The sequence below is a fragment of the Triticum aestivum genome, chromosome 5B (genome assembly GCF_018294505.1).
Source record: "Triticum aestivum cultivar Chinese Spring chromosome 5B, IWGSC CS RefSeq v2.1, whole genome shotgun sequence".
Taxonomy (NCBI): Eukaryota; Viridiplantae; Streptophyta; class Magnoliopsida; order Poales; family Poaceae; genus Triticum; species Triticum aestivum.
Window position 1 is genome coordinate 589,286,847 of NC_057807.1, and position 24,277 is coordinate 589,311,123.

Here is a 24,277-nt window from a genome sequence, read left to right on the forward strand (position 1 = left end):
ATTATTCCCTCTCGGTGTATATTGATATAGATGGACTATTTCAATGGTGTGCATGTCTTTGGAACAGAGTAGTAGCGTGGGTCCGCTTGACTATAAGGAACTATTTATCCGCATATATAGCTTTCTCTGCTACTCCTTCTAGTGATCGGTATGCAGTGCATGTGTCCGTAGACATGACAACTTGTCCATGGAAGTTCAACTACGGCGACCATCACGTTTCATCTCGCGATTCCCACAATGCCTCTCCAACCCATGACACCACGCCCCCCGACGTGCGCCTCACCCCTCTCGGCCGCACCGCCCCTCTGCCTTTGTGTGCATGACATGTGGGCCACCTAAAATGCGGCGAGCATCAAGTTTCTACCACAGCCACCCGCGATTCCCACGACGCCGCTTGAACCCATGAAACCACACGTCCCCTGACCTGCGGCTCACCCCTCTTGGCCCCACTGCCCCTTTGCCTTCGGGAGCATTACATGTGGACCAGTCACCTATCGGGTCCACATGTTATTGACTCAAAGGTATGTGTAGTAAGGCGCTGAAGCTCAGTCCCGACAGCTATGAGAGGGAAATGTAACTCCTGCGCCAGGGCTTGTGGTGCTCCCGCAGCACGAACTCGTGCCAAACTCGAGATTTGTTTCTTTACTATACATGCACACAACGATTTAATGGACATTGTAATCTCAACATGTGATGGGGAGCTCTAAATTTGAATTTGAAACTTATAAAATGAAAAGATTCAAAACAAATAAACTGGGAGAGAGGGAGTATATTGTAGGATGTGTCCCATACAAAATAAGTCCCCTGGTTTGTCACCGCGAAGATGCGGTTAGAAAGGAGCACAACGTCTTCCTACTCGTACGGCAACAAATCGACCGGAGACAGCATGGTCCGCCTTTGACCGCCATGTGCAAGGTTCGTGCTATCTTTTATTCAATCTCACCGTGGTTCCATCGTACCAATTCATGTGGTGGCCCGTTGCATGGCTGATCCCAATGTTGGAAAAAGGTTCTACGGGAACGGTGTCACCGTTGTAAATGTTGTGCAAATGGATGTTGGTACCCTACCGTACATATGCAAGCCAATCTCCACTCGCATCGAGCCTAGCCTGTGAAATAGTGGGCAGGGAGAGAATTAGGAAATGGACACAGAAGTAGTCTTTAGAATGCATTTACTACGTGATCAAACTCATCTTACCTGCTCATCGGAGGAAATACGAGTGCCCCTCAACGTCGACATCTCAAGGGGCGTCAACTTGCAACTACGGCCACGCCGCGCTGGAGAGACCCCCAAGGGAACATCCTCGTGCGTTCCACGGAACATCAAGATGCATTTGTATGAGTAGTTTATCTTGTGAGAGAAAAGGATGAACAAGGGAAGGCCTCTAGAGATAGAGATGGACACTACTACTACCAATGTGCTGGCCCATGCGTTGCAATGGATCCAAACTAGTAGAATAATACTTGTTCACGTGCTTGAATATAAACACTCTAGTTTTGATATACATGTGTCAGCAGACACGACAGCTTGTCCATGGAAGTTGAACCACGGCGACCATCACGTTTCTTGTTTCTACCACTGCCACACCCACACGTGATTCCCACGACGCCGCTCCAACCCACGGCACGACGTCCCCCGACGTGGACATGGATCCTCTGACGTGGCTAGCACTGCCTTGCCCTGCCTTTCCTTCGCTGACAGGTGGGACCCACGCTTATGGGTCCCACATGTCAGTGAAAGAATGGTAGGATTGTTCATGCCCCTCATCCCTCTCGGCCCCTGTCGGGGGTTGGGTGCGACATATGCCAATGGATGGATTATCATGGTGGGAGCGAGTAGAACGTCGCCGGTGCCTGGAAGCGGGATAAGGCGTAGACACGAACGCCGGCATACTTTACCCAGGTCTGGGGCTCTCCTAGGAGATACCACCTCTAGTCCTGCTCTGCGGGGTCTCCGCATGATCACTAAGGCACAAGTGATACAATGACGCTCCTTGAGCTGTATGCTAGAGGCAGTAGGAGGCAAGGCTTAGCCCTCTTCCTGCTCTGATCGGTGGCTAGTTCTAATGGGGCCGAACCCTTTGCATGGGTGGCCTGGGGGGTTTATATAGGCCTACCCCCCAGGGGTACAATGGTAATCTGGCCGGTTGCTGGGCCTGGCTGTCAGTGTCTCCAGCCTCCGGCTTCTCCACCGACCGCTGGGGCCCGCCGCCTAGCGGGCCCCGCCGACTGGTTGGCGGCTGCTTACTGTAGCCGTGTCGTTAGTGACGAGAGCTTGGTCACCTTTGGGTGGCTACAGTCCCACCGCCTGGCGGGAGATCACTGTAGCCACACCTGGTCTCATCAGCTTAATGGTATGCATGTCTCGGGATAAGAGACAGCCGCCTGCTGGAGGCCGGCTCCTCTTGAATCCGCTTGGTAGAGCCTCCGCCGTCTTTCTTGGGGTCGCTGCTAGATAGGGCCCGCCTTCGGCAGGCCGTACCGACAGGCCATCATGGGGAACAGGACTTCGCCTGCCCGGAGCAACGTCAGGGTAGATATGGTACAGTGCTCCGTCGTGCGGGGATCTCCGTCTGTACGGAGCACTGTAGCCACGCCTGCCTCGAATGTGCGAGGCGTCGTTACTTACTGTAGCCATGCTTTGACTTGTACTCTCGATGGGAGCTCGGCCACCCCGTAGTCGTGAGGTGGCCGCCTGCCCGTTGCCGCCCTCTCTAGAAGGCGGCCGTCAGGAGCCGGCCACTCGAAGCGCCGTAGTCTTGGGTCACCCGCCCTCTGGCAGCCAGCCGCTGAGCCAGCCGGCCCCAGAGGGCGGAGTTTCGGCTTGGGGCTCAGCTAGGCGGAGCTGGCCCAAAGTCTTGATAAATCTAGGGACTCGGGTGAGCCTACCCGTGGCCCATGACCCCGACAGTAGTCCCCGAAGCCGGTGATGCGTCATGGTCGAGGGTCCACGAGGTCTCAGCGGCTTCCCCCCTCATCGAGCTCTGGGAGAATGTCGATCCGTCTTGCGGCTAGCCGACTGCTCAAGCCGACCTCGCCCAGGCAGAGCTATATAGTTGATTTTGAACTTCAAAACAGGTGGCGTGCCTGTTAAGCTTCCCAGGCAGCCGCCCGCCGCGGATGCGCCACGCGGCGCACGTCAGCCTGGCAAGCCTGCCACCCCATGTTGTGGACGGGACATGACACCGGGTCGGGCCCACCACTTACCACGCCTCGGCAACCGGGCGGATTCACTGCGCCGGAGGGGGCGGTTGCCATTCCCACAGCCATTCACGACGGGGTAAATGCACGCGAGAGACGGGGGATCGTGGGGACGTGGCAAAATTAATCCCAAGACCCCACGTCGCGCCCCCTCGACTACATAGCCTGGACGCTATAAGTAGGGAGGGGGGAAAGGTGCGGCGAAGCTCCTGCATCCCCTCCCACTCTTCTTCTTCTTCTCTCAGCCTCCGCTGCTGCTGCTGCCATAGCGCCGCTGCCGTTGCTTGACGCCGACGCGTCTCTCCTCTCTGCGCCGCCAGCCGGAGACATGGGCGACTGGGATGGATCGACCGTGATCAAGGATCACATCGCTTTCCTCCACGACACGCGCCGGATGCCTAGCGCGGCCTTCATCAAGGCACAGGTGCCGCCAGAGACAAAGATCTCGTCGGCGCCGCAGGAAGGCGAGCGGGTCGTCTTCCACTCGCATTTCTTGCGGGGCTTCGACCTCCCTGCGAGCAACTTCTTCCGCGCCTTCCTCAACTTTTACAACCTTCAGCCCCATCACCTCACGCCCAACACCATGACCTTGCTCTCTTCCTTCGTCACGGCGTGCGAGGGCTACCTCGGCATCCTCCCCACAATCGAGCTATGGGGAGCATTCTTCTATGGAAAGCTCGGCACCTCCGCCAAGGAGACGGTGGCCGAGTGCGGGGGCTTCGTCACCGTGCGCCGGCCGGCGAAACGGAACGCCTTCCCCGTCATCAAGCTGGTGCAGTCAGTGAAGATGTGGCAGCAGTCCTATTTCTATATCGAGAACATGGACCCTGCTGCCGACTTCCTCAACCTGCCAGCCTACGAGGCCGGCCCCCCTTCGAAGCTCGCGTCTCCTGGAAGTACAAGCCAAAGCCGGTGTCGGCGGACGCGGCGGCCGCCATCGGCCGACTCCGAGTGCTCCATGAGTCGGAGGGCCTCGTGGCCTCCATCCTTCTTGTTGCCTTCGTGGAGCGCTGGGTCCTCCTGCTCCAGAGCCGCCCTCATCCGATCTTCTGGATGGGCAGACACCGCGACCCGTGCCGGCTGTGCATGAAGGGAATGCCGCCTGCTGAAGTCTCGCGGATGGTAAATGAAATCTCCGACCTCAAGATGTCGGAGAAGGAGTGGCGGTACGGGAAGCGGCCGTACTCTCGCCACAACCCGCCTCCTGCTGTAAGTTTCTTCTTTTTATCCTTTGAACTGCTTTCTTCTGCTTTGTTTCTCTTTATGACGCCACTCTTCAAGACTTGATTCCTTCTTGGTTGCAGATTTATATGTCCGAGGCAACGGCCGTCCTCCTGGGGCTGGGTGATAACCTCCAGGCGGATAGGGCGGAGAGTGACTTGGACGACCCCGACTTGGGGGCGGCCGCCCTGGTCGACGACGCGACAGGCGGCGGTGGCAGAGCGGACGGCGGTGGCTGAGAAGGTGGCTCCGAGGGAGGCGGTGGCGTGGAGGCCTGGCCCGATGACGACGATGACGAAGATGAGCCGCGCCCTGCCCGGAGCTCCGCCACCACTGGCGCCGGCCCCTCTTCTGGGCCGCCCGCTCCAGGCGGCAAGCGCAAGAGGAAACAGGGCTCGACCCTGTTCGGCAGCGCCCCAAAGAAGCCCAAGAATCCAGCCGCGGCGACCAGGCGGAAAGAGACCGCGGCCAGGGCGACCCAATATCAAAGGCAGCCGAAGGTGCCAGTTATGGTGTCGGCGTAAGCATCATTTCCTTACTCCTTGTTTTTTTCATCAATCTGTCGTGAAAATCCTCTGACTTGTCTTCTTATTTCAGGGCCCCGCTGACCCTTGAGAAGTCAGGAGCCAGCTCGGTCCTCAGGTCGACAGCGACCTCCTCGACCAACCGGCGCATCGACCCGGCCGCCGACCTCCGGGAGGCGACAGAGCGGAATGCACAGGAGGCACACGATGAGGCAGAGGCCGACCGCCTGGCCAAGGAGCAGGCGGACCTGTTTGCCGCGTCTGCCGCGAGGGCGCAGGCGCAGGCGGAAGCTCAGGCCGCGGAGAAGGAGCGGCTCGCGGAGGCCGCCCGCCGCCAAGAGCCACCACTTGTGGCCCCCGTGAACACTGTGCCGCCTCCGCCTGATTTCGAGGCGACAGTCTGAGGAGCCGGCGGCGACTACTCGATCCAAGAGCAAGGGGCGGTGACGTAGCCATGCCGGACGTATTCGTGCCGCCGCCCCCGCCGCCGCCTCCGTTGCCTCCGCCAGCCAGTGAGCCGCGGGATGAATAGCCAGTGGCACCGCCAGTGCCACCGGTCGGGACTTTGGTGGCAACGGTCCTGGTTCCCGCGGTCCGCATTCCCACGCGCCACTATCTAGAGAAGGCGGTCTTGACGCCGCGGCCGCAGGAGATCGGCGCCTCGAGCTCGTCGGTCCTTGACACCGAGGCGACCAGTGCCGCGCCCGTGGGCTGGGTACGCGGGGGCGGAACCGGCACCCTGAACGAGGTGTCCCTTGACGTCCAGGCCAAGCTCCGGGCAGAGGCAGTGGCACTCAAGCGCTTCAACGAGGCCTACTTGGAGTCGCGCACCGCCATCCGGGTAAGTCATCTTTTGGTTTTCTCTCCGATTGTTCTTCTTTGCTTCTTTCGTGGGGGCGCGCAAGCGCATCCACTGGGTGTAGTCCCCAAGTTCCGGGCCGGCTGCTGAGGAGGCGGGTCGGAACTTTAACTTGTAGTTGCTGATTGCTGATTTTTGTTTTGTTGTTTCTTCTACAGGATTATCATAACCTCCGCGCGACCGCCTACAACTCCAAGGTTCAGGAGCTGGAGGCGCAGACGGCCCATCTCGCCGAAAGCCGACGTAAGTCTCTTTCTTCTTTCTTCGCGGGGGCGCGCTGGCGCACCCGCGGGCTGTAGTCCCCGAGGTTCGGGCCGACTGCTGAGCAGTTGGGCCGAATCTCCTCAGTTGTTCTTTTTTCCTTGTTGGCTACTTATTTTCCGTGGGGACACGCTGGCGCGCCCGCGGGCTGTAGCCCCGAGGTTCGGGCCGACTGCTAATCAGTCGGGCCGAATCTTGCCGGTTATTTCTTTCCTTTATCTTGTCCGCTTGACTGGTGCCTTCTTATTTTCTTTCTTTCTTCAGAGGCCAATGCCGACCTGCAGCAGCAGCTGGGCGAAGCCAAGACCGCCCTGCGTGGCAAGGAGGTGGAGTGCAGCAAGCTGGCGGAGGAGCGGGACCGCCTGGCCGCCCAACTTGCCGAACAGGCGGAAAACCTCAAGGCGGACCAGCTGAAGGCGGAGACGGCGGAGACCAGCCTCCTTGCTGAGTTTGAGCTCGAGCGCTCTGCCTGGGCCGACAAGGAGGCCCAGGTGACGGCCTGCTTTAGCAGCTTTGAAGACTTGGTCGATGGTAAGCCCTATTCTCTTAGTTTCTTGCTTTGAGTTATCAGCCCTTGCTTATAGCCTTGGCCTTTTTCTTCTTCTGCCTAGACAGACTTCTTCCCGGGCCATTCTGTAGCCGCTACCCAGATGATCGAGGCCCAGCGCGAGGAGCGAAGGGCAGAGGGTGCGCAAATCGCCACTGATGCCCCCGGACCCTTGGTGAACAAGTCCTCAGCATTCAGGCCTGACTTCGGCCTGCTCACCGCTTGCTGCGCCGCCTGCAGCGCATCAGAGCCCAGGCGGTCTCCGCCCTCTGGCCAGGCTTGCCGGCCCCACGCACCCCAAGTCGGACTACCGAGTGGCTGGAGGTGGCGGCCGGCCGCCTGGAGGCCTGGAAGGGCTCAGAAGCCCGGGCAGGAGGGCACCGGGCCTTGGAATTCGTCAAGGCGTGGTACCCTAGGCTAGATCTAGCCCAGTTAGCCACGTTCCGACTGGAGGCGCAGGAGGAGCTGGCGGCGGTGGAAGCTGAGCTTGTCAGTAGGGCAGCAGCGATCGCCGACTTCACCGACACCAGTGTCTTCGTCCCGGAGGTGGTCGAGGAAGGCGGTGAAGCTCCGCACGAATGGCTTGTGCTAAACCCAGAAGACAGCAAAGACTCCGCTGAAGTCATCGACTCCAGCGACGAGGGGGAGGACGGGGAGGAGGAAGAGGAGGAGGAGGAGGAGGAGGAGGAGGAAGACGAGAGCGACGTCGACACGCCGGAGGTCGGGGCGGACGGTCAGCCCCAACCTGGCCGGCCTCAAGCAATGAGCCACGCACTGAGGTGCCGCCTGCTACTGGAGGCGTTCAAGTGGGGGCGGACCCGCCGCCCGTTCCTCCGACGGATTCTACCGACTCCGTCCTCCAACACTCCAACGCTCCACCTGCTGCCGGCGATCCCTCTGCTCAGACAGAGCCGGCTGCCGCGCCAGGTGGTGCGGCCGACTCCAATGTTCAACCGGAGCCCTTGGCCATGCCATCCGGCACCGGCCAGCCGGATCTTTCTACCGTGCCAACCGGCACCGCCCAGCCGGAGTCCTCTGCTACGCCTTAGGATTTTATCCGTTTTTTGCTTGCTACTCTGAACTCTTTGGTTAAATTCGCACAATTCCACCCTTGGGGTGTATATCAAACTCTGTTTGAATGCTGGCCAGAGGCCTTTATCCATGCAAAAATATTTTATCATTGCTTATGCTTGCTGTGCTGACCTCCACTCTTCTTTCCTTTTTCTCCTTGGTTTTTTCCTTTGCCACCGACCCTTTGGTTTTGCTTTCACCGGCCAGGCGGCCGCTCTGCGGACCGTGGCTGGTTTGAGCACTCCAGCCGTTTGTGAGGGGGGCTAGGTTTTAACCATTCGGAGCTTTGGGTGGTAAGGTGGAGGCCGTCCGTCTGCTGCCAAGCAGCCAGATGGCTAGGTGCGATGCCGCCTACTACTATATGTGCTTTCTTCCTTAGTCGTTTTTTCGTGTGGGGCACCTTTTTGCACCCTTTACCCGCCATGCAGTCACTCTGCGAGCTGTGGCTTCTGACAGAGGAAGCTTTTGGTGCCGGCACACTACTTGTCCGGCTGCAGGAGGCGGCATATTGTAGAAGGCGGCGAGGCTCCGGGCCGACTGGTCGAACCCGGTGCCAGGCGGAAGAAAAAGACTATACATTCTCATAGGCATGATACTTATCATATAGATAAAAGAGGGCAGTCCCCGAGCTCTTCTTGGGAGACCCAAAGTCTTTATACATAGTACAAAAGGTAGCGTGATACATACTGCTTTCAACTGTAAAACCTTCGGAGGAGGTTTGTGTAAGTGCATCTAGTGTCACCCCTAGTTGGTTTTGGAGTATTGACGACAAAGTTGGTTGAGGGACTAATGCATTTGTGAGAATTGCAGGATAACGCAGGTAGTGTCCCTCATTGATTCGGTTTACCTACCGGAGATGACCCCTAAAAATGTATGAAGACATTGAAGACAATGGTGGTATGAGAAGATATTCATATTGAAGACTATGACATGAGAAGACATTGCGTGAAGACTATGGAGCGCGAAGACTATGTGGATTCGTTACTTCCTTTTCTTCTTTGTTGAGTCATAGGAACCACCATACTGTTAAGTGGGGTCCAAGTAAACTAAGTCAGAGTGACTGAAGTGATGCTCAACTCAAAGCCTATGTCTTCGAGCGAAGACAATGAGAGCAAACCTTATCCAGAGCTGGATGAGTCAGCTTTGCTTGTAGCCCAAGTAAAGTTGCCGCGTGTGTTTGAAATCTGACCGTTGGAACACGTGTCAGTTCCTTAGTGACCCAGGGTCATTTTGGACAAATCAGGTCGGGTTGCCTAGTGGCTATAAATAGCCCACCCCCTACACCATAAATTGGTGGCTGCTCAAGTTAGTATACGTCTTTTGTCGTTTGAGAGCAACCCACCTCGAAGCATTTGAGAGAGAGAAATCCTTGCGAGGACAAAGCCCAAACACCCAGAGCCAAAGAGTGTTAGGCATCACTGAAGTCTTTCTGTCTGTGTGACCTGAAGACTTATTACACTTGAGGACTGTGTATCCTCCAGCCGGTTAGGCGTCGCGTTCTGAGCATCCAAGAGTCACTGTGGATTGCCGAGTGAACGAAGTCTGTGAAGGTTTGGAAGTCTACCTTGAAGACTTACCAGAGTGATTGGGCGAGGACTAAGTGTCCTTAGCTCAAGGGGAATAAGGTGAAGACACGGTCTTCTGAGTTGAATCTCAGCCTCCCTAACCAGACGTACAGTTGTCACAGCAACTGGAACTGGTCCAACAAATCCTGTGTCTTCAACAAGTGACTGGTTCTATCTCTTCCCTCCTTTATTTGAGTTTGTCTTCGTGAAGTCATTGCTTATCTGTCTTATCTGATTGACTTCATTGCTTGACTACTATTGTTGATTGGCTTCGTACTATCTTCCATCCTGATCCTACTACCTAGCTGCTATTAGTCTTCGTACGTTAACGCTATTGCATACTTGACTATGGCTTACTTGTTGTAGTTTACCTTCCGCTGCATATCAATTAGGTCATTTCTATTGTTTGTCTTCGAAACTTCCATGTTTTGAAGACTTTGATAAAAATTGCCTATTCACCCCCCTCTAGTCAATAACTAGCACTTTCAATTGGTATTAGAGCAAGGTACTCCCTTGTTCTGTGTGATTCGGTTTAACCACCTGGAGTTTAGCTATTTCGACGGCAGTATTGAGGAATGTATCTTGCCCCACCTTTGATGGTCATGAGTATCCCCGGTGGAAAGCCATGATGAAGAAGCGACTCATGGCTATGGATAGCAAACTGTGGACCGTCACCGAGATTGGTCTTACCGATCTATGCAAGATGGTGGAGGCTGATGACATTCGCAAGTACACTCAACTGAACCTCACAGCGAAGGATGTCATCTGCTCCTGCCTATCCCGAAATCAGTTCAGGAACGTCATGCACCTCAATCACGCGAAGCTAATCTGGGACCGACTTTCTGAGGTCTATGATAGTCATCTTAATCGTCATGATCCATGGCTTGATGACTACAAGGAGTCTCTTAAAGAGATGACCTTTCCACCTGAACCGTCTTCATCTTCACCATGCCTCATGGCAGGGGGTGCTAAGGTAACTGAATGCTATCTTTCTGAAACTAGTGATGATGAATCAGGTGATGAATTTGGCCCCAGCTATGTCAAACTTGCTTCCCTTGCCACTAAACAACAAAGAGCTTTGGAAAAGATTCAAAACATGCTTAGTAAGAGCGATGATATGTTGGGCGAAGAAATGGATCAGTCAAAAGCTTTGGCTGAGAGTCTTCAGAGACTTCATTCCAAGTTTGACGCCCTTCAAGATCAACATAATGCTCTCTTATCTGATCATGAGAAACTTTCTTCTGAATGTCTTCAAAGAGAGCAAGATCTTGAAAAGATAAGAGTGGATTATGAAGTTCTTCTGAAGAAGCACGATTCATTACTTGCTCAACAGATCAGTCCCGCTCAGGATGAATTTGAACCACCATGCTTAAAATGCATTGAGCGTGATAATGCTGCCTCTGTTGCTGAATGTTCCACTGCTGCTACTGTTGCTCTGTCTTCAACTACTGATGTGGTAACTAACCCCTCTTCTGAGGATACCACTACTATTGCTGATGAAAATGCTAGGTTAAAGACATTGCTTGAAACAGGGATGTATAAAAGTCTGAAAGGGCGTCAGACACTTTGTGATGTCCTCAAAAAGCAGATTCTGAACCGAAACCCTAGGAAAGAGGGTGTTGGGTTCGAGAGGAAAATGAATGCTGATGGTTCCTACTGGAAGCCTGAGCAGTATCCCAAAACCACATGGGTTGCTGCAAAGGAACCTTCAGTGGATCCATCCACTTTATCTGGCTTTACCTGTGCTAATCCTATTATCATTGATGAATCCTTTGATGCAAACTATAAACTGTTCAAAAATCAGAATGGTGAAGTGTTTGCCAGGTATATTGGTACTAACTGCAGGAATGGACCGCCAATGAAGAAGATCTGGGTTCCTAAACGCTGTCTTGAGAATCTTCCAGTGAATGTCATCATGACACCACCAGGGAAGAAGACAAACTCCAGACCAAAGGCATCATATGGTCCAACGGCTACTTACGAACACAGGACTCAACTTGAGTCACCCTAACGCCAATGTTTTGCAGGGAAATCATACTCAGACTCATGAATATGAGCGTGTGTCTTCAAACCGCTATGTTCATAGAACTAAGAACTTTTCTGCTTATTCACATGAGTATCATTCATCTCCTGCAAGGCTATTTGCTAGGGCTTCAAAGCCGAAATTCTCAGATGCTGCACTTAGACTCATTGCTTCTAAACCACCCCTGAAAATGTGGGTGGTGAAGAAGAATTAACTCTCTTTTGCAGAATGTGGTCTCCAGCCAGCAATCAATGGCGTCCAATATAATTGCTGGGGACCTAACACATAAAGGGACGCATGATAAAATGACTTACTATGTATTCCAAATATGAATCGCTTACCTGTCATACTGTGTGCTAACTTTCATCTATGCTGTGATAATCCAAGTGTGCATCTACTGCTTATGCTTCACAACATACCTTGTGAAGCCTATCCTCCTAACTGCACTGTAGGGCATGTCACCAAAAGCTTCAGAATGGATTATTGACAGCGGATGCACTAATCATATGACTGGTGATCAAAGTCTTCTCATGGACTCAACCTTACGTCCATCCGAGAAGAGTCAAATCACATTTGCTGACACTGGTAAAGGCAAGGTATTGGGTCTAGGTAGAGTTGCAATCTCAAAGGATCAACACATGGATAAAGTGATGCTTGTTGAATCCCTTGGATTCAACTTAATGTCTGTCTCAATGCTTTGTGACTTAAACATGATTGTGATATTTGGAAAATATCGTTGCCTTGTACTAATGGAATCTGACAAATCTCTAGTCTTTGAAGGGTATAGGAAAGGTGATCTATACATGGTAGATTTCTCAGCAGGTCCACAGCTTGCCGTATGTCTTCTTGCAAAAGCTTCAGAATGCTGGCTCTGGCATCGAAGGCTGGGGCACGCTGGCATGAGGAACTTGCACACTCTCGTCAAGAAGAAGCATGTCATAGGCATCGAAGGTGTCAAGTTCAAGAAAGATCATTTGTGTGGTGCTTGTGAAGCCGGAAAGATGACAAGGGCAAAGCACCCCTCGAAGACAATCATGACAACGTCTCAACCCTTCGAGCTGCTACACATGGACTTATTTGGACCTACTCACTACTCCACCCTCACAACAACGGCGTGTCTCTATGGCTTCGTCATTGTTGATGACTACTCAAGATATACATGGGTGCACATAATTCTCTACAAGACTGAAGTACAAGATGTCTTCAGACGATTCGCCAATCGAGCAATGAACAATTATGGCGTCAAGATCAAGCATATCAGAAGTGATAACGGCACTGAATTCAAGAACACCGGGCTTGATCTTTATCTGGATACAATGGGAATCACTCATGAATTTTCTGCTCCATACACACCTCAGCAAAACGGCATTGTTGAGCGCAAGAACAGAACCCTCATCGAGATGGCTCGAACAATGCTCGACGAGTACAAGACACCAAGAAAGTTCTGGCCTGAAGCCATTGATACAGCTTGTCATATCATCAACCGTGTCTACATCCATAAGCTTCTGGGCAAAACATCCTATGAGCTCCTTACTGGCAAGAAGCCAAATGTCAGTTACTTCAGAGTCTTTGGTGCTAGGTGCTGGATCAAGGATCCCCATCACAAGTCAAAATTTGAACCCAAAGCTCACGAAGGCTTCATGCTTGGCTATGGAAAGGATTCGCACTCTTACAGAGTCTTCAACCTCTTCCACTACAAAATCGTTGAAACAGTGGATGTGCGATTTGATGAAACCAATGGTTCACAAAGAGAAATTCTGCCAAGTACACTTGATGAAGCTCCTTCCAGTGAATCTATCAAGCTGATGGGAACTGGTGAAATCATGCCTTCTGAAGCACAGCCTGAAGAGGAACTTATCATTTCTGCACCAAACCAACCTGAAGACAATGCTCAGACCGAAGACAATACTTCCAATGATGACAATGATCAGCATGAGCAAGGTCTTCGTCCAGTTCATCCTCGTGTTGCAAATGAAGTACAAATTGAGAAGATAATTGACAGCATCAATGCGCCTGGTCCGCTCACTCGCTCAAGAGCAACACAGTTAGCAAACTTCTGTGGGCACTTTTCATTTGTGTCAATATCAGAACCCAAGAAAGTTGCTGAAGCCTTTATGGAACCTGAATGGATTCAAGCCATGCAAGAAGAACTTCAACAGTTCAAGCTGAACAATGTTTGGGAACTGGTCAAGCGCCCTGACCCTCGCAAGCATAACATTATTGGAACAAAGTGGATATATCGAAACAAGCAAGATGAGCATGGTCAAGTCGTCAGAAACAAAGCACGTCTTGTGGCTCAAGGATATACTCAAGTTGAAGGAATTGACTTCGATGAAACATTTGCTCCTGTTGCTAGGCTTGAAGCTATTCGCATACTGCTAGCCTATGCTAATCATCACAACATCTTGCTATATCAAATGGATGTAAAGAGTGCATTTCTCAATGGCAAGATTGAAGAAGAAGTATATGTCGCACAACCACCTGGCTTTGAAGATCCAAAACATCCTGATATGGTGTACAAGCTAAACAAAGCACTGTATGGTCTCAAACAAGCTCCTCGTGCCTGGTATGATACAATCAAAGACTTCCTGAAGAGCAAAGGCTTCAAACCTGGATCCCTCGATCCCACACTCTTCACGAAGACATATGATGGTGAACTGTTTGTGTGCCAAATATATGTGGATGACATAATCTTCGGCTGCACCAACCAGAAGTACAGTGATGAGTTTGGGTACATGATGCAAGAGCAATATCAAATGTCCATGATGGGTGAGCTGAAGTTCTTCCTCGGTCTTCAAATTCGTCAGCAACGAAATGGCATCTTCATATCTCAAGAAAAGTACCTCAAAGATTGTCTGAAGAAGTTTGGAATGGAAGACTGCAAAGGCTACACGACGCCAATGCCAGCCAAACACCACCTTGGTCCCGACGACAATGGTAAAGAGTTCGATCAAAAGGTATACCGCTCCATGATTGGTTCTTTGCTTTATTTATGTGCATCTAGGCCAGATATTATGCTTAGTGTTTGCATGTGTGCTCGATTCCAAGCGGCACCAAAGGAATCGCATCACTTAGCTGTGAAGCGAATTCTTCGATATTTGGCTTACACCCCAACACTCGGATTATGGTATCCAAGGGCTCAAGGTTTGACCTAGTTGGATTCTCAGATGCTGATTATGCTGGTGACAAGGTGGATCGCAAGTCAACATCAGGCACATGTCATTTTCTTGGTCGATCACTTGTCTGTTGGTCTTCAAAGAAGCAGAACTGTGTATCACTCTCAACTGCTGAATCTGAATACATTGCTGCTGGATCCTGTTGTGCTCAGCTTCTATGGATGAAGCAAACTCTCAAGGATTATGGCATCAACCTGAAACAAGTACCTCTCTTCTGCGACAACGAAAGTGCCATCAAGATTGCCAACAATCCAGTCCAGCACTCGAAGACAAAGCACATTGAAATTCGTCATCACTTTCTCAGAGATCATGTTATGAAGAAAGATATAGATATCATGCATGTCAACACTGAAGAGCAACTGGCAGATATCTTCACAAAGCCCTTGGATGAGAAAAGGTTTTGCAAGTTACGGTGTGAGCTAAATATCTTGGAATCCTCGAATGTCCTGTGATCAGGCACACATCCTAACACTTATGCATGTTGATGACTTAGATGTGCAACACACAAAGAAATGTATATCTTCAATCAATGAAGATTTACACTCTGAGTGTGAATACATTAACATGGAATTTGACTTCGGAGCGCCACGATAATTGTGCGCCGTGTCTGGGTCTAATACTTCCTATACGGTGGGTAACGCCACCACCAAATTTCTCTGTTTGAAGTGTTTCACTCATGGCGTTACTTTTGCAAAGACTTCGCATTTGGTTTGTCTTCAGTTTCAATTTATCTTCATGATTTTTTGCGCTATGATGATTTGATTGCATATATGTATACACACTAGCGCTCTGTCCTCTACAGCATTCACTTATAGCTATGTCTTCAAGCTGAATCTTTTGAACTAAGTGAATGTGATTGGACCCTAACCTCTCTATGCTTCCTATCTCAAACTCTATCTGTCCAAATCATATGCATTTTATTGAAACTGTCGAATGTCTTCTCTGTGTCCTAGTCAGCAGAAGACAAAGAGACAAACATTAAATCTGTTTTAAATGACTTATCTTTATTGTTGAAATCCGGAGAAGCCGGAACAACTCTCCGACATGCCTGGTGGGCGTGGGAACGTGGGACAATTCTAAGTATGTTGCATGCTTGCCACGTACCCCTCATATGTGAACCGCCAGGGGCACCAGCGTAATTGCACTGTGTCTCTCACCTACTTATAAATACTTGTCCCCTGCTGTACAGAAATCCTTCTTCCACCTCTCCACCTCCGTCAAAACCCTAGCTCCACCGCTAGCACACGACGATGCCGGCGACGAAGCGCTTAGCTGCCGCGACTTCTCCGACGCCATCCTCACGCCGGCCGCGGACATCGTCCTCTCCGCCGTCGCTGTAGGTGTCCTCCGTCGCCAAGTTAGGGCATGGTGGGCTGAACTGCTCGGTCTCTCATTCTTCCCATCTAGCAGTTTGTCATGCGGTAATTATAACTCTATTTTTACCACCTTTTTGATCTTCATAGATTCATCCTACTTACCGAAAGTGGTTTCTACCTACTCAATGTTAGATCTATTCTGTCTGCATCTCATAATGCCTAGTCTATTCACTTAGATTTCCTATCTAGTTTGATTCCTCACTTGTACTTATTCACGGATTGGTACAAATCTGGAACCAACTCACCACATATAAGTGAATGTCTTCGCATCATGAGGTCAATGTCTTCAAACTGATTTATCTTCAAAATCTTCTGAGAATGCATATGACCTCTTCCCCTTCCCTCGCATCTCTAATGCTGTCACAGGTACATGTCCGTGGGAGAATCCCTTGGTTCTCATAGTCTGCATTCGTTTGCAGAATACTTACAGCATCATATCAATTCTCCTGAAGCCAGTTCCTGCTTGACCAGCAAGCGTAAATCTCTAAAGCCTCTGACCATACCGAAGCCATTCAGCTTGAAGTTCATGGCTGCAGAAAAATCAGCAAGGAAGGGTGGCAGACAGCGTCGTGGGGGAACTTCAAAGGATCTGCCTGAGGATCTGGCAGAAATGTATAAAACAGATCCTGAAGAAGATTACAATCAGCGCAAGACTCGAATCCAATGGATTCGACGCTATTGGGCTGAACAGTGGTACAAGTACAAGTTCGTCACCCAGGAGTACACAGAGAAAAATGCTATCAAGAGCCCTTGGGGTGATATTCTCTATCGAGGCCTCCCCCCCAAGAACAAAGCTGAAGCCATTGCGCAAGAATTCTATCCTTGCATGGTCCGTGGGCCACAGCCTGAAGAAGCCGACCCAACATCATTGCTCTGGTGTCATGATGACAATCTCTTCAAGCGCAACTTCCAGTTTGCTAAGGCTTCGGCAAAGGAAAATAAGAAGTCACGGGGATTAGACTTCAATCCTGGTCCCTCTGCTCCCCGTGATGATGGCACACGTGAAGCCGAAGAAAACAGAATTGGCCCCTTTGCAAACCTTGATGGCCTCATCACTTACATCTTGGTCCAAGGTGCCAAGGTAGATCATTCTGATAATGATGCTGACACTGATGAAGCCCCAGCTCCTCCTTCGAAGCCACAGAAGCAAAAGAAGCTAAAGGCTTCTAAATCAGCACCTCCAAAAGCTTTACACGCGAAGCCTCTGGCCACTGCACCTCCTGAAGCCAGTGTGCAGTCTGAAGATCAATCCTGCATCTCCAAGAAGACGGAGAAGAAAAAGCAACTTGTCAGGCATACGGATCAAACCTTGACTCCTGCCGCCATTCTGCGTGAAGAACCCATTGATCTATCAAGTGATGAAGATCTTGCTGATGATGCTCTTGAGCAGCTGATAAAGAGCAAGGAAGAAGCAGAAATCTTCAACAACTTGCCTCTCTTTGATGTGGCCATCATCCAGAATTTCATTGATGAGTGGTTCGACACCCCCAATGTTAGCTTTGAAGATTTACAGCTTCCCATTGGCCTCAGTGTCGCCTTCAATGGCGCCATTGCTTCTGAGCTGGCTCTCGCTCAGCGAATTGTTGAGCTCAAGAACAAGATTGATTATGAGAAGGCTCAATTCAAGAAGCATGTGGCCAAGCTAAGTGTTCAAGGTGTCCGAAACTTCAAAGTCATGCTACATGAGCTTAAAGAAGCTTTTCTGAAGAAGCGCCAAGAAGCTCAAGGCTCTCGCGAGCGTATGAAAATTTGGCTGATAAGTGTGTGCTTGCCTACAATGAGGCTGAGAAGCGCAAGTCACTTGGCCGTCCTGGCATTGACCCCAGGATGGTTGCAAAGAAAAAGAAGAAGCTTCCTGCTGATCAGCCTGCACCTTCAAGCCAAGAAGCTCCTCGCATTATCTTCCCAAGTAGCATGATTGGCTCGAAGCCAAAGGCCACCACAACCGCTTCAGAACAGAAGAAGACGAGGGCTGCCAAGGCTGAAGCCAGAAAGAGGAAGAATACTGAAGCCTCTGATGCCGCTCCCTCCATGAAGAAGCGCAAGACCAAGAAGGGTCGGGCTGCTCCCACAGAGCCCCTTGTTGTTGAACCCATCTCAGTGGTTCGTCCTACATCTGCATCCCAAGAACTTCGCATAACTATCCATGAGCCTGCTTCCATAGAGGCTCCTAAAGCTGAAGATATACCAGCAGCTGAACCCACCGCTGCTGAAGACATTGGTCATCATGACAATGTTGAAGATGATGAAGTTCTTCCTCAGATTGAATATAATGTGGTATCATCGCCTATTCGTACGAATAGCGAAATAATCAGCATTGGTCGTCCTCTGACGCCAATTGCTCAGGATGCTTCATGGGATGATCGCCCGCAAGAACAAGAAACCCCAAGTACTCCCCAACAACATCAACAAACCACACCATCCGTCCAAGTTGAAGAGGATGAGGACCTTCCTACTCCATCTCCAAAGGCGTCGCCTGTACTACAAAGGCTTCGCAAAGGACCAAGGCCTCAAGTCTCTCTTCAGAGCGTTCCAGAAGGAGAAGTGCGCCGTCAACCTATTGGACGTCAAGTGTTCTCTGAAGCCACTCCAATTGTGAATGTCTCTGTGTCTGAAGCACAAGCTACTGAAGACAATCCGGCTGCATCAGCCGATGAAGAACGTCAAGAAGAGCGTGTCTCTACTCCCCCCATGCCTGAAGAAACAGTTCATGAAGTGAACGTGTCTGTGCCTGACCCTCCAGCTCGTCAAGTGGAGGTTGAAAATCCTGAAGCTGCCACAACCAACGCAAGTGAAGCCAATGACGTTGTCATGGCTGACGCTAATGTGGAGCTTGAACCAACCAGTGTGCCTCAAGCTAATGAGGCCACTGCACCTGAAGCTAATGAGGCTACTGCTCCTGAAGCACCTGTTGTGTAGCCTGAAGCCTCAGCTGCTGCCACTGCTCCTGTTCCGCCCCCAAGGCCCTATACAATTGAGCAAGCATACAACCATGGCGAGCTCATCACAGTAAGATGGATCGTTCTGGTCCCTCCGCCTAATGTCTCTGGTCCTCAATTTGACTATCACATTGAGCATAGGCCTCAGGTCCAGAAGCCCAAGCCAAGACTGCCAAGGTTTCCTGGTACTGCCACCGCTGTCGGGTCTTTCAATGCAAATGGCTTCAAGAGCCACAACACATTCTTTGACAGCTCGAAGAACCCCTACACGAAGCCACGAATATCATCAGATCGGTTCTGGAGTCATCAGCAGCGAAGCTATTACTCCTGTGTTCTGTATGATCAAGGGCGCATTTTCCCTCATATGTGCCTCGACACTGAAGCCATTACTGGACTGCCCTGCTTAGAAGAAGCACTTGACTGCTTTCGTGATGCTGGGCTGCTCAGTTTTGTCACAGATAAAGAACACTGGAATGAAGAGCTATTGCTTCAATTCTATGCTACTCTGCACATTCGCGGCTACAACAGAGATACGAAGACATGGGTTCTCGAGTGGATGACCAGAAATGTCCATCATGAAGCCAAAGCTATGGATATCATCGAGCTTACAGGCCTATCCACTCCAGGAGAACTCTATGAACCTGGTTGTCAAAATCACCGCAATGCTTTGGAAAGCATCTTTCATAAGCCTGAACCCAATATGAGTCAGATGCTGAGCATGATGAAGCCTTTGCCACGTGATGCTGAATATCCAACAGAGTTCTTTGTTGAAGACCTTGAGTATCTGCCACGCACCATATATCACATCATCAGGCGAACTCTATGGCCTATCAAAGGACATTCATCAACGGCAAAGCTTGAAGGAGCTATGAAGACTTTGGTCTTCTACATTCTCAATGGCATCAGCTTCAATGCGCAAGATTTCTTCATCAGACAACTTGCTGCTTCCGGCTTCGACCTATTTGGTCTGAAGTTTTATGCTCCATGGGTCATGCGCCTCATCAAGCGACACTCATCTGTCAACTATCAACCTTCTGCTCGCAATCATGTGATTTTTCTACCTGAAGTTGATATGTCAGTTGAAGCTATATACCCTGATCCTGCTAAGAAGCCTCTTTGTCTTCAGAATGCCGAGCACCAAAGCTTCACTCAGCCTATTGAAGGTGTTCAAGCAGCGACACGAATCTATCCTTTGGCTGGAAATACTCGCCTGCCTCATCGAGCACCTACTGAAGCCACTGAAAGCACCATTGCCCAAAGGCTTTGGAAGCATTCTCACGTTCTCAATGACCGAGAACTTCTTGTGGCCCTTCATCAGAAACAGGATAAGCATCATTTCTGGCTCAAGAGACAGATGCAAAGCATCTTAGTGGATGTCAATCACATTCGCAACCTTGCCACCAAGAATGCCTTTGTTGCTCATGAGACTTGCCGGCGATCATGGAAGAGTTTGACCCTGCTTAGTGCTGAAGTAGATCTTCAAGACGATGGCTTCAATGAAAGATTCCAGTTTGACTCCACTCCTCCCCGGACTGCTGTCCTACGTCGTACTCCATCTCTTGAAGACTCTGAATATTCTTCCTCCGCAGCAACGGTAAATGCCAGAGTGATCGATGATGAAGATGATGCTACTTCACCACCTCCTACAACTGCGCGCATCGACACTGCACCAAGTTCATCTGCACCGCCACCCAACGACGACGACCCTGCTGCTTCACCTACTCATGTTGACGAGTAGATGCTCTATGTCTTCAAACCTTTTTGGTCCTTACTGACAAAAGGGGGAGAAGCGTATGAGTTGATAGTCTTCAAGCGGGTTCATATGGGCGGTTGCATTATATTTTGCTGCGTGCTTACAACTCTTGCCTTTTTTTTGAAACATTTGGTTCTCTGAGTTGTAACACCTAAACTTGATGGTCGTCTGCTACTTATTTGCTTCACTGTGATGCGATGATAAATTCCGCATGTGCGATGGTAACTTCCGCACTTACATCATTCTGCAGACGTCCATTTTTCATTATGCATGTCATTCTACTTGCTATATCAGTTCATGCATGATAAATTATCTTCATAAGTTGAAGTGGATCTCCACAAGTACAACCTACCATGTGCATTTGCATTCCAAAAGCAAATTATTTACATGCACATCTTCAGGGGGAGCCCTTGCAACTTATGAAGACTATTTCCTATCCTTACAATTTCACATATTTATCCCTGTTGAAAACTTCAACCAGTTTGTCATCAATCACCAAAAAGGGGGAGATTGTAAGTGCATCTAGTGCCACCCCTAGTTGGTTTTGGAGTATTGACGACAAAGTTGGTTGAGGGACTAATGCGTTTGTGAGAATTGCAGGATAACGCAGGTAGTGTCCCTCATGATTCGGTTTACCTACCGGAGATGACCCCTAAAAATGTATGAAGACATTGAAGACAATGGTGGTATGAGAAGATATTCATATTGAAGACTATGACATGAGAAGACATTGCGTGAAGACTATGGAGCGTGAAGACTGTGTGGATTCGATACTTCCTTTTCTTCTTTGTTGAGTCATAGGAACCACCGTACTGTTAAGTGGGGTCCAAGTGAACTAAGTCAGAGTGACTGAAGTGATGCTCAACTCAAAGCCTATGTCTTCGAGCGAAGACAATGAGAGCAAACCTTATCCAGAGCTGGATGAGTCAGCTTTGCTTGTAGCCCAAGTAAAGTTGCCGCGTGTGTTTGAAATCTAACCGTTGGAACAAGTGTCAGTTTCTTAGTGACCCAGGGTCATTTTGGACAAATCAGGTCGGGTTGCCTAGTGTCTATAAATAGCCCACCCCCTACACCATAAATTGGTGGCTGCTCAGAGTTAGTATACGGATTTTGTCGTTTGAGAGCAACCCACCTCGAAGCATTTGAGAGAGAGAAATCCTTGCGAGGACAAAGCCCAAACACCTAGAGCCAAAGAGTGTTAGGCATCACTGAAGTCTTTCTGTCTGTGTGACCTGAAAACTTATTACACTTGAGGATTGTGTATCCTCCAGCCGGTTAGGCGTCGCGTTCTGAGCATCCAAGAGTCATTGTGGATTGCCGAGTGAACGAAGTCTGTGAAGGTTTGGAAGTCTACCTTGAAGACTTACCAGAGTGATTGGGCGAGGACTAAGTGTCCTTAGCTCAAGGGGAATAAGGTGAAGACACGGTCTTCTGAGTTGAATCTCAGCCTCCCTAACCAGACGTACAGTTGTCACAGCAACTGGAACTGGTCCAACAAATCCTGTGTCTTCAACAAGTGACTGGTTCTATCTCTTCCCATTGCTTTTGCTCATCCTGCGTCTGAGAATCAAGAGCGTCAGTTGATAGTTCATGAGTCTGCTTCCAGAGAGGCTCCTGAAGCTCAAGAAGTTCTAGTTGTTGAACCCATTGCGACTGAAGACATTGGTACTCAAGACAATGTAAAAGATGATGAAGTCCTTCCTCAAATTGAGCGCCCAACGGTATCATCGCCTGTTTTCAGGAACAACGAGCTCATCAATATTAGTCATCCCTTGACGCCAATCTCTCAAGATGACTCATGGTCTGATCGCCCCCAACCAGCAATCCCAGTTCAAGACTCAGCAAGTACACCCTGTTCTACACCAACGCAAATCGCTAGCCCAATTGTCAATGATGACAATTTCACGGAGACCACACCTTCACCAAAAGCATCGCATGTGTTTCAACGACTTCGCAAAGGCATCAGGCCATCTGTTTCCATGACAACCATCACAGAAGAAGACTCAAACTAGTCCATCTCAGTGGCATGTCAAGTGTTCCCTGAAGATAATTCTTCTGTGACGGTTCCTGTGTCTGAAGCTAATGCTTCTGAAGAAATTCCGGCTGCAACAGCCGATGAAAGACAAGAAGAAGATCGTGTTGCTACACCCCCAACCAACCAAGAAGAAGTTATTCTCAAGGAGAATGTGTCTGTGCCCGACCCTCCAGCTACTCAAGTGGAGGTTGAAAATCCTGAGGCGGCCACCAACAACACTACTGACGCCAATGACATTGTCATGGCTGAAGATAATGTGGCGCCTACTATGAACATTGTGCAAGAAGCCAATGATGCACCTGCAGCCAATGTGCAGCCCGACACCTCTGCTAATGCCACTGCTCCTGTTCCGCCTCCAAGGCCACACACCATTGAGCAAGCATTCTACCAAGGCGAGCTTGTCACTGTTAGATGGCCAATTCTGGTTCCTCCGCCTCCTCCCGGACCTCAGTTTGACTATCATGTGGAGCATAGGCTGTCGGTGTCAAAACCTGCGGATCTCGGGTACGGGGTACCGATCTGTGCGTCTTAGGCTGATGGTAACAGGAAGCAAGGGACACAATGTTTACCCAGGTTCGGGACCTCTCGATGGAGGTAAAAATCCTACTTCCTGCTTGATTAATATTGAAGATATGTGGAATACAAGAGTAGATCTACCACGAGATCGTAGAGGCTAAACCCTAAGAGCTAGCCTATGATGGTATGATTGTAATTGTGATCGGCCTTCTAAGGACCATGCTCTCCGGTTTATATAGACACTGGAGAGCTAGGGTTTACATGGAGTCGGTTACAAAGAAGGAAATATAATATTCGGATCGCCAAGCTTGTCTTCCACGCAAAGGAGAGTCCCATCCGGACACGAGCCGAAGTCTTGAGTCTTGTATCTTGACGCTTCTGTAGTCCGAACGATGAATACAGTCCGGCTGTCCGGATACCCCCTTATCCAGGACTCCCTCAGTAGCCCCTAAACCAGGCTTCAATGACAATGAGTCTGGCGCGCAGTCTTGTCTTCGACATTGCAAGGCTGGTTCCTCCTCCGAATACTCCAAGGTTACCATCGAACACATAGACCGTGTCCGGATCTGCAAAATGATATTCACATACCACCGTAGAGAGAACGATACTCCAGCTGACAACTTTTAGACAACGTGGCATGCCATTCGGGCCAGGTCATTATTCGAACCGTTTTTCACAACCAGCCTCAGCGCGTATTACGAGGCGGTTTCCTCGACACGTCCTGTCAAATCAGAGATCATGTCCCCTTATCGCGGGATTCTCATCAATACGGGTATGGGTAATCCCCCCGTGCCATCAATCGTGGCGCTTGGGAAGTAAGCGATTCTCAACAAGCTAGTGGGGAGGCGCACCGCTTTTGTCGCCTCTATAAAGGGATAAGAGTTCCTCATTTTTACCCACGCCTTCTTCCTCCCCTCACATACTCATGCCCCCTCGAGCTCGAGCGCCCTAGTGTAACACCCCGGTTGTAACTTTCCATCTTTGTAACTCCAACTCTTGCCATTTTCGGCTATGTGATATGATATTCCCTCCGTGGTTGGGTTTTGTCTTTTATTTTGCATTTTATTCATGTCATGCATATCATATCATGTCATCATGTGCATCTCATTTGCATACGTGTTCGTCTTATGCATCCGAGCATTTCCCCCGTTGTCCGTTTTGCAATCCGATACTCCCACATGCACCGGCGCACCCCTCTTGTATCTTTTCGT